General features: G+C 30.7%; 1 protein-coding gene across 1 annotated transcript in view; it reads left to right on the top strand.

The window, feature by feature from the left end:
- LOC142318859 (endoplasmic reticulum-Golgi intermediate compartment protein 3) overlaps positions 1 to 11,394 on the top strand; it is a 68,349-nt gene that overhangs the window by 42,863 nt on the left and 14,092 nt on the right. The window lies entirely within an intron of this gene.

Consider the following 11,394-nt stretch of genomic DNA (forward strand, 5'->3'; position numbering starts at 1 on the left):
CTGAATCTCTACTCACAAAAGAACCCCTAATACCTCTAAATTGTTTTTTCCTGGGCGCACATTGAGTATCATTATCAGCACCTGAACACAAAATAACTAAAGTAAATGATTAAAAATTGAAATTTACTTTAAAAATTAAAACGAAAACACCTATGCGTAATGCGACATTTGAAATTAAAAACTAGCATGAGATAATAAAAATTGCTGAATGTCAAAAGGTAGAAACAAGAAAGTTTTAATTAAATGTTTTAATCCAGACGGTTACTTTAGACAACATTGATTCATTGTTGCCTAAAATATTTCATATGTTAGGCCATAGTTTAAATTTCCATTGCAATACCATACACACAGTTCACAAGGATGTGGTGCACTGATAGTTGGCAGTTACAGCAAACACAGGTGCATCAGTCTAAGTCATCAGATATCCATGAGCGAGCCTTGTATGCCTATTCGTAAATGGCAAATAATAACCTTCTCATGGTGGTTATTCCTACATAAAGAGCTCCACGATGACACTGTGTCCTTAAGTGGACAAAGTTTATTGTTGATGGTAGCATTCCATTCACTTAGCCACTTATCATGAACCAGCCTCTTCAGAAAAAAGACAAAATCATTTGAAACAATGCAATTAGTGAAAGGGGGGCTGCAAACAGGCCTCTTTTGTTGCACAATCAGCATGCTCATTGCCTAAATCTCCAATTTAGCTAGGGATCCAGCAGAAGCTCATGGTTGTGTTACACAAAGTCACTTCAGAGAATGTTGGGCTAAATGTATTTAAGGCCTTGTTAATAACATAAAGCTCTGTGACAAAAACACTGGCAGTGTTGGGAAGGCCAAACTTGTATGTTCTATTTTTAACCACAAAAGCACAACCAACAGAATTATTGTGTCAGGTCAGAGCTATCTTTCTTTTTCCTGTTTAGCCTCCGGTAACTACCGTTTAGATAATACTTCAGAGGATGATATGTATGAGTGTGAATGAAGTGTAGTCTTGTACATTCTCAGTTCGACCATACCTGAGATGTGTGGTTAATTGAAACCCAACCACCAAAGAACACTTTGTCAGAGCTATCTGTATAAACTATACCATTAGGAATCACACTATTTACAATATTGAAAGATTTTTCTTGTAAGATAACCAGATTTGTTTTATTTTTGTATATAATTGAGAAGGGAGTACCACCAGGGAGGGTAATAATGTTGAGTAACAGGAAGTAATTATATATTTAGAGCTAAGAAAAAGCCTGAGCTTTGATGGCTAGAGGAGCAGTAGATCTTGGTCATTCCTCATATCTATTAAGCTGGTTGAAGAATACTGCAGCAAAGGTAGGATGATTTGGTTGTGCTTTAATTTGAGCTACATAGGAGCATACAATTTGGTTCCTTCTATTCCAGAGAGATGGATCACCACTGTCTACTAGACCACAGGGCTTCAGTGAAACACTCCTGTAGAGATGGATAAATGAATGTTGGACTGCATATAGCATCTTTAGAGCAGTAGCCTGTGTGACGAATAAGCCACACATCCATAGTGTTCCAAGTGGGAACACATATCTCACCACTATGTGGACTATAACACATAGTGGAACACATAAGTGGAACATATTTGTTCCAAGTGGGAACAAATCAGAGTTTGGTAGAAGCACAACATGTATACTCGATCAGGCCCCCAATGAGTACCTCTGTAAAGATCTGCTAATACTGGGAGAATGATTTTAAAATTAAAAAAGTGTTTTATCATGCTGATTGATGAAGTTAAACTTTTATAAACTGTGAACATTTTTTTTTTTTTTACTTTTATAGTGTATATCAATTATTGTAATCTGTTGCTATTAAAATTTTGACTCTTAAGTATAAATATACTAGCTCCCCATCACAGCTATATGGTTACTTGCATTTCCTATCCGATCAGTTCTTTAGTCAACTAACTTAAGATAGGTGCATCCAATCGCACACAGTTACAGTGGCAATGCTGTGTTGGTTGTGCCACAGTGCCATATATCTTCACACTCCTTAAAAAATTAGAAATAACAAATTTTTAAGTATTTATCTGCATATAAGGTTTACTATAGTTGGGAGTGGGAAAATTTACAATCATTGTTCAAAACTTTTTTACCTTTCTTCCCCTTTCAAGGTAGAATTTCAAAAATGTATTAATTGTTTATTGACAAGATTACACTCGCCAAAAATCAGGTTAATTTGTTGAGAAATTAAAAAAAATAAAAGGGTTAAAAAAAGATCAAAAATCCATTTTAGTACTTTCATTCTGACTTTCAAAAAATTTAGAAATCATTTTTTAGATAATAATATTTAGATTTCACACACCAAAAATTAAGTTGATATCTACGTTTGTTAAAAAGAACATTTTATATAAATAATTTCATTGTTACTCCTTAACCCATTGAACTCTGAATTTCAAAGTGGATTTTCTTAGTGTGCACTTACACCGTAAGGAGAAAGTGTATACAAATTTTCATAAGTTTATCTTCAGTAGTTTTTGCTGGGCATTGGTCACTCACGACATATCTTTTTTATAATAATATATATATATATATATATATATATCTTTATAGCATCCCCACTTCCAGGTATATGATATGCACTTTGATTTTCTGGTAACAGAATGTATTGACTTTCCAAATAGTTCTAGAAAATCCAACATAATTGTCCACAACAAAAATAGTCTGATCATAAATCAATACCAATGTGTTTGAATATCTGACCTAGTGCTTTACTGATTATAGCAAACTAAAGTTTTGTAGGGAATTGCAGGCTCTTGAATTGAACTGGTAAGTCTGTTGGAATACGGGATATAAGAGCAAGCTCTCTTGCAGCTTTGAAATAGTAGCCGCAGTGATGTGCTTTCACATAGTTTTGATTTGCAACCTCATGCCATCTTGGAGGGTTAAGGTTTCATAGTAAAATAGTCGGAACTCCCACTTTAAGATTGACACTATGAGCTGGAAAATCTGCAGGAGTATGAGAAAAAAAAATTCTGGAGGATAGTGGACTGCATCTTCAGTATTCTTTGCTTTACCCTTCAACTTTTTTAAAACGCAAAAATATTTTGAGGAGTTATCTTTCACAAAGCCACTCGTACAGTTTTTGTAAAAGCTTACTAATTTCTGGATAAATATTGGAAATGTTGTTAGCTTCGACCCATGTTGTTAGCACTAACATTGATGTCTTGTTGCAATGTAATTATCAGCACATAATTTTTTTTTATTTATTACAAATAAAGGTTAATCTTTCAGTGACCATTTAGGCCATCTCATGTCAACACAATATTGATTAAATGAGTTTGTGTAACATTGTAAAAAATTGTCAGTGTTATCTCAAATCATAAGTTGATAAGCATAAAATTTAATGCAGGAAACAGTTTTATTTTATAGTGACATAGTTAGATAATAACCACCTTCACCCTCAAAAATGTAAGGGGATATTGTAAAGGATCATAAGAGCGATGAAGCTCAGACACACGTATTTGACCATCACAACAATGTAAGATTATATCTCTATGTCCTTTATCTGCATCGACCAGTAAAACAGCAACTTCATTAGTAATTGGAAGTACTATAGTGATCCCAATGCTGATTAAGGTACACAATCAGCATAAATTATTAATTCAAAATCTTCCGCGTTACCTGAAGTGTGTTGAAATTATTATGAAAATCTGCTGGAGTGCTGTTATTAGTTCGTTCTTCAAGTTTGGAACAATATTAGTACGAAGAGAAGTTTGATCAGCATCAAAGAGGAAGTAAATTCATAAAAATTGGTGATCAACACCAGGTGCTGGCAATAAATTTCCTATGTGATGGTAAACTTGACCTTGAATTTTAAATATAGGTGTAAAATTCCTTTCTACAATTTTGTTAAAGGAAATTTTAAAATAAACTGTTTGTTGTTTCTGGTAGCTCATTAAGTGTAGGAAGTGAAACTTCCCCACCAGAACAACACATGCCAGGTGGATCTTTCCATTTTTTTTGCAAAACAATGATTGCATATTTTAATCATTGGACAAATTTGTAATCCAAATGAGGATCATTTATTCAAAACCAGATCTGAACTTTAAAGTGGCTTTTCTATATTTTATAGAATGATAAAATAGATCCTCACGCTCTTCAATGTAAACACAATGTAGACATTCGCCTTGCATTTGTAGATTTTCTACCAATATTATGTCTTCAGTTTCGACATGATTTTAGAAAAGTAACTTAATTACTGCCAAAATAGATAGATAGATAAATTTAAATCAAATATTTATTGCTGAACAAATACCACCAAAAGCAAAATCATTATAAAAAACAATGGTGCATGGGTTTGTTTGTCATATGTGCTCACACAGTTTTATTGTAGCGGCTATTGGCGCAGAGCCAACCAATGGTGGTGTACCAGGCAGCTGCACACGGCTCTCCACACTAAAAGCAAAGCTTTACTTTATGCTCTCTTCTGCTGGAAGCAGTTCATTGTCAGTTAACTTACAGATTTAATTTAATTTTTAAGTGTAGATTATTTTTATTTATAATTTATATTTGTATTTTTATTTTTTTATTATTTAATTTTATTAATAAAATAAAGGGATTATTAGTTAATATTAAGCAAAAAAAAAACATTCTTTATTTAGAGCTGTTGCACATGACCCTCCTGCTAGAAGCAGTTCGGTTCATTGTCAATTAATTTACAGATTTAATTTAATTTCTAAGAGTAGATTATTTTGATTTATATTTTTATTTATTATTATATATTAATATCTTTTATTTGATTTTATACATTTAAATAATCAAATATTTATCATCTATCACAGAATCAGTATATCATATTACCTGATAAATCAAATACAATTGTATTAACAATTATGGCAGCTTACGTTTTGGTGATTAAGCAGACTGAATTTAACCCAACATGTCCGTTACCTAGCGGAGAGCCAATATACTATGTAAAACATTGTTTCTTGAGAAAACATATCCATCGCCTAGTGGAGAGTCAACATATTACGTATGGAGACAATAAATCATTATCTTTTAAATGTGTTTTTTTATTATTGTTTTTAGATGAAATATATCTATAAACGTTCTCAGTTATGCCAAGAAACATGGGTAAAAATTTGGTTACAATTAATCAGGTAGTTATTTGTTTATCCCGAACAAAAAAAGCTCTTTCCTCGTTAAAAATAGTATAGATTTCTAAAATATATAAATATTAGAACGTTTAAATAAGTTAATCTTTTTTGATGGAGATGAAGTTGATTTTTCCGTAGTCTGTAAGTATAGTTTTCTTCAAGAATAAAAAATGAAAGGATTTCATTAGATTGACATTCCATCTAGGTAGTGTTTATATTGTCACTTACTCTTACATGAAACTGATTTATTCTCTTTTACAAAAAATATTCACTTTTATAGTGTCAAAAAATTTAAAAGAAAGTTTAAATTAATTTGAAGCATTAAAAAAATTGGAGTATTGTGGCTATTCTTGTCTTTGATGTTAACATAGTGTTTGGTTGTAATACAAATGTTTTCTTGAATCATATTTCTGAGTTCGATTAAGTTATTATAGCTGTCAAAAAAATTCTGATGTATGTAAGCTGATCATTTTTTTTATTACAAATGTAAATTTAAATAAAGTTTATTTTTTTATAATTTTTGTTTGTTGGCAGTACTGTTACTCTAATAAAGCTAATATTCTTCAGTTTTCTTCTTAGACATTTCTTTTTAATTTTTACATTTTATTTATATAGATTAAAGAGCCTCATTTTAGCTAATAAAAAAGGGATAAATTTCTGTTAGCTAGCATTTATTAAATTTATTTTTAACTGATAAACTACTGTAACATTTGTTTTTATTAATTACAAAAATCTATTAATATCTCTAATTAATAATACTTGTGGTCTGTTATAGAATAGTGGTTAAAATGTTACTGAAATATTTGAATATTCAAAAAATTACACACACACACACACACACACACACAGGTGATTCCAAATTACACAGCAATGTCTCAGGAGATGATTTATTTAAAAGTTCATATAAACATAGGTCAAAAGATTGTTTAATAGCGAGTTTTGGCTCGCAAAACATTTAGCCCTGCTGTCTGCTCCCTTTGTGAAATTAAACCGTATTAAAATTATTGTGGTACAAATCTAAGGGTATATTTGGTGCTTCCTGATGGGTTTTGATCTAAAAAATTGAATAAAAGTGGTCACATACCTCTTATCTCACTTAAGTTTTAAGAAAAACGAGGTAAAACACTAAAATGTGTCGGAAAATGCAATTTTTTAGGTTTGGAATAAAGTAACTTTGTTAATTTATAAAACAACAAAGATTTCTAGTTATTAACTTTGTAGAGAATTTAATTCTGAAAAAATTAATGTAAATAACATCTATTAAAATTAAACACAAATTTGAGGAGTTTAACATTACAAAGGATTTAAAACAATTTACAAACATGCTAAAAATTATGAAACTTTTGAAAAATATAATATAGGAATTTTAGATTTATTTAGATATATCTGTTTAACGTACACACAATTTTTATTATTTTTTTTTTTGGAGGGGTGCACAACGAAGTATCATCATAAGTGCCCAAACATTATATTTATACAGTACATAAATAAATATTAAGAATTAAATTAAAAACTAAACCCAGTAATATAACAACACACCATAAATGGAAAAGCCTATAACATATGCTTTTTTTTTTGGGCGCACAACAGATGTTTGTTATTATCACCTGAAAGCAGCAATTCTAAAATAAATAAACTAATTCTGTAACATGTGCTACGTGTAACTGATATATATACTAAATAACAGAAAAATAAAAAATGGCATTAAAAGCGCAATAACACAGGAAAAAGTAAAGCACAATATAAAATACTAAAAACAATAAGATAAATAACTGAATATATATGTCTGGCTTACAAGATATTCGATAAAAACCTCATATTATTTCCTGGAATATCTTGCACGTTAGCTGCTATTTTAAATGTCTGATGCAATAATTCTGGATTATGAACTTTATTAAGAATATTGTATAAAATCTTAAAAGTTTTTTACTAACTGAAGAGATTTTAAAAATTTAACTCCAGAAAGCTTTAAACTTATAGCTTTAATCAACAAAATTCTTCTTTATTAAGAAAGTAACTAATTTCCAACCATTTTATCAGTACCCAAATGCAGATACGTGGTAGAAAAAAGTGCTCTTGACTTGGCCATTGCAGGGTATTCCATTTCAATTCAACAAATTTTATTGCATCACTATTTTTTATGTAAATGATATTTGGAATATGGTGGCCAAATATGATATTTGGCCACCTAGAAGTGGCCCAAAATTTTTTTTTGTATTTAAAAAAAAATGTTTTTCTTGAGTAATAGACTATTTTATAACTTTCCAACAAGTAAAAACAGCCATTTTCATCACTTTTTGCATGAGCTGTAGCATTCTTATTTTACATCATACAGAGATCAAAAAGGGCTTTTTGGAAAGAGTAAAGATGAAACTTTATCTTAGTGTACTCAAAATTCATTATGTTACCTAACCAAATCTTGTAATGTTTACTGAAGTTGCATTTACAAATTGTTTTTTTCAAATTTTGAGTCCAAAATAAATAATGAAGGGCTTAGGGTAACAGGCCTGTTTTTTTAACCTTTTAATTCTTAGGTACTAGTAGTACTTATAAAAAAATCCCTTTCGGCACACCAGAAAGTGGAGGTAGATTTCACCAGTACTAAGTAGGAGATAAAAAAGATCTCCACCTTAAACTTAAGAAATATTTTTAATCTACTCAATAGACAATAGTTACAGGTGAAAACAGTTTCACATGTTTAGCATACAACAAGCCCCATCTCACAATTTCAGCCATATTTTGGTCATCCCTTGCCATAAGGGTTAGTCATATCAAAAATTGTTTCAGGCAAAAGTTTTAGGTAATGCTTAGAGGACTAATAACCACCTTAAACCAATTTGATATTATGCCTATTAAGGGAGGTATGATTTTATTGTCTTCAAAACCATTTTTCCACCCTCTGGGCCAATGGTCGGTGATATCAAAAAACTTACCTAAGTTTTAGGCCCTTATCTGAAGAATAATAAGAACTTTAAACAAATTCGATATTTTATTAACAAAGTTATAGTGATATTTTGTTTTTAAATAGCCCCCCCATGGTCCGATTTTGGCCGTTAATGAACTCCACCAAGATTTTGAGACGAGTTATTTTTAAGGAACAATTTGAAAGTGATTGGCACAACATTATGGCAGTAATCATGTCCACAAGAAATATTGTATATATATTTATATATGTATAAATGTATATATAAACTTTTGATCTGACAGTGGTTTTGGGGTCTGGGGATGTGTAAGAAAAAGATTTGTTTAAAGTTTCCAGAAGTCAAATCATGTTACCCATTACAATAGCTTTCTTTCTTATGAAATCTATCTAATTGGACTGTTACAGAGTGCCCTTCATTAAAAAAATGGTCACCAAATCATACGATTTTGAAAATGTCTCATTTTTGGGGCCCAAAAACCACATGTTGACCGGTGGCAAAAATCTCAAACATTTACAGCAGTAAGTACTTTTTATTTACTTTAAAACCATATAAAATTTATTTTGTTACTCAAAACCAGTTGACAAGTAATGAAGCGATCAAAAACGCCAAAAACACCAGTCCTTCTAACCTTGAACGAAGTATCCAGAAAATTCATAGCATGTATTTTTTCTGAAAATAATATAGGCCTACTATACAAAATATTTTGATATGTCTATAATGAGATACACACAAACTCTTGTTTAAACACGAAAGTGAGTAGACATGCATGGATATGAATGTTTGTGTTATCCTGAATGTAAACATTGTAGAAGAATCAGTTACTGTTTTGATTTCAATGTGATATGTTGCATTGTTACTGGTGTTAATTCTTTGGTTAGATAATGTACACTTGTTTATAAAGTAATTTTATTAGCAGTGAACTTCTCTTTTATGTTTAATTTTATTAATTAGAGAAATTTTCATTTTATCTGTAGAGAAACCTGGATAAGACAAAAATGAAAAAACTTACATCAACTATGGAAAAAATTAATATTTTAAGTTTATTACCAAGTAGCTGGAGCATTCAAAAATTCAAAATGAGTTTTGTGTTAGTATTTAGTCCGTCAATCCAAACAATTAGTTAAAGCAAGTGGAATTTTGCTACATCGGCAGAAAGAAACCCGGTCACATAATTGATGAAAATGTTATTAATTATATCCAACATATTTACCAGAATTATTACCACAGCCAAATGATGCCAGGCAGAAAGGATTGTGTCTGTTAAGACAAGCTGATGGAAGAAAATTAATATTCAAAAAAGGCTCTTATGTAACTTAAAAGAATTGTACACAGCCTTGTGTACCATTTAATGGTATTGGTGGAACTGTAAAAAGGACCGATTAAAGCAAGTCTTCTAAGGACAGTCAGCAATCAAATTGTTACACCTTCTGAAATGTAAAATTATTGTTAAGATAGTATAAAAATATAACATTTATTTTCTGCTCTAATAAAGATGTTCAAGAGACTGAAGAATACCTCAGTTCTTGTTATCAGATAATCACAACAGTCTGAGAAACAAGAACCTTACATAGTTATGTTCCAACAAGTCTGAAATCTATTCTGAAAGTCCGGGCAACCTCGGAATCAGAAACATTTATGTCAGTATTGGTACACAAGGACATTAGTGTTTCTTATTGCTTTATAGGTTTACCAAAGCAAAATGTAAAAATTATGTCAGCTGCATATACAATAGCAAGTGGTAGTTAGACAAAGTCATTGAAATCAAAATACATGAAAATGAAGAGGAATATTGAATACACTTTTTCCATCCACAGGGTCCCCCCTGGTACTTCATTCAAGAAATCATTGAGGGATAATCAAACACTGGTTCAACTGGAAAATATTTCAAAAATACACCTTCAGAGCTTTTTCTATCAACTACTGGAAGAGGACACATTATACCAAAGATGTGTGAGGACTTATCAGTTCTATTCAGTACAAAAATGGCAGGAGCACCAAGTTATGTTAGTTAAGTTTATCAAAGAGTGTAAGATTTAAAGTGAATTGAACAATGTATTTGAATTGTTTATCATTTTTTAATTATTATTTATCATTCTGCAATTGCCTATTTATTAATTATCAGTTTATTCATTCTATCAGTTTAGTTGTAATTTTTATAATGTGAAAAAAATACATATCAGTATTTGTGGATACATTGTTTACAGTTAGAAGGAATTGTTTTTAGTGGTTTTGATAACCTCTTTCAGTAACATAAATTTTATATGCTTTTCAAGTTCATAAAAAGTACTTACTGCTTTAAAAATTTCAGATTTTTGCCACCTGTCCCACTTGTGGTTTTTGGGCTCCAAAAATGAGACACTTTCAAAATCGTATGATTTGGCGGACATTTTTTTTATGAAGGATACTTGGGAACAGTCCAATTTTTTTTTTATAAGTACTATTAATACCTAAGAATTAAAAGGTACAAAAACAGGCCTCTTACCCTAAGCCCTTCATTATTTATTTTGGACCCAAAATTTGAAAAAAACAATTTGTAAATGCAACTTCAGTAAACATTACAAGATTTTTTTATGTAATATAATGAATTTTGAGTACACTAAGATAAAGTTTCATCTTTACTCTTTCCAAAAAGCCCTTTTTGATCTCTGTGCGATGTAAAATAATGCTGCTGCAGCTCATGAACAAAAAATTACTCGAGAAAAAAAATTGTTTATAATATAAAAAAATATTTTTTGGCCACTGCACGGTGGCTAATTATCATATACCAAATATCAAAATCAAAAATGGTGATGCACTGATCATTTTTTTAATTAAAATGGAATACCCCCATTACCATTGTTTGGTAGTGACCAGAAATTCCTCCTTAGTTGCATTATAAGTTGCTAGACAGTCTGTGGCAAAATTGTACCAGGTGTGTAAATATGAAACAAGAATTTTTATATAGAAAATACACATTTATTGTAGGCAAATGATAAAAAATATTTTATTCAAAATATTATCCATCGCTAGCTATACATTTTTCCAATATGTGACAATTTATGAATGCCACACCAAAATAACTGTTGCTCTTTTGAGGCAAACCAGTCATCGATCCATTTTCATAAGAAGTGAAGCGCTGCTCAGCAAGTGCATGTCCCATCAATGCAAATAAATAATAGTTGGGATGGAGCCAAGTCTGGTGAGTAAGTTGCATGTGTAAGTATTTTCCAACTGAATGCCTCATTCGTTTCCTTGACTGGTTTTACTGTGTGATGGTGCATTATCATGAAGCAAAATCACTGTGTTGCCCTTTTTTTATATTCTGGTTGTTTTTCATGCAATGGTCGATTCAAATTGATCATTTGTTGTTGG

Source organism: Lycorma delicatula, chromosome 2 (assembly GCF_047948215.1).
Source record: "Lycorma delicatula isolate Av1 chromosome 2, ASM4794821v1, whole genome shotgun sequence".
Lineage (NCBI taxonomy): Eukaryota > Metazoa > Arthropoda > Insecta > Hemiptera > Fulgoridae > Lycorma > Lycorma delicatula.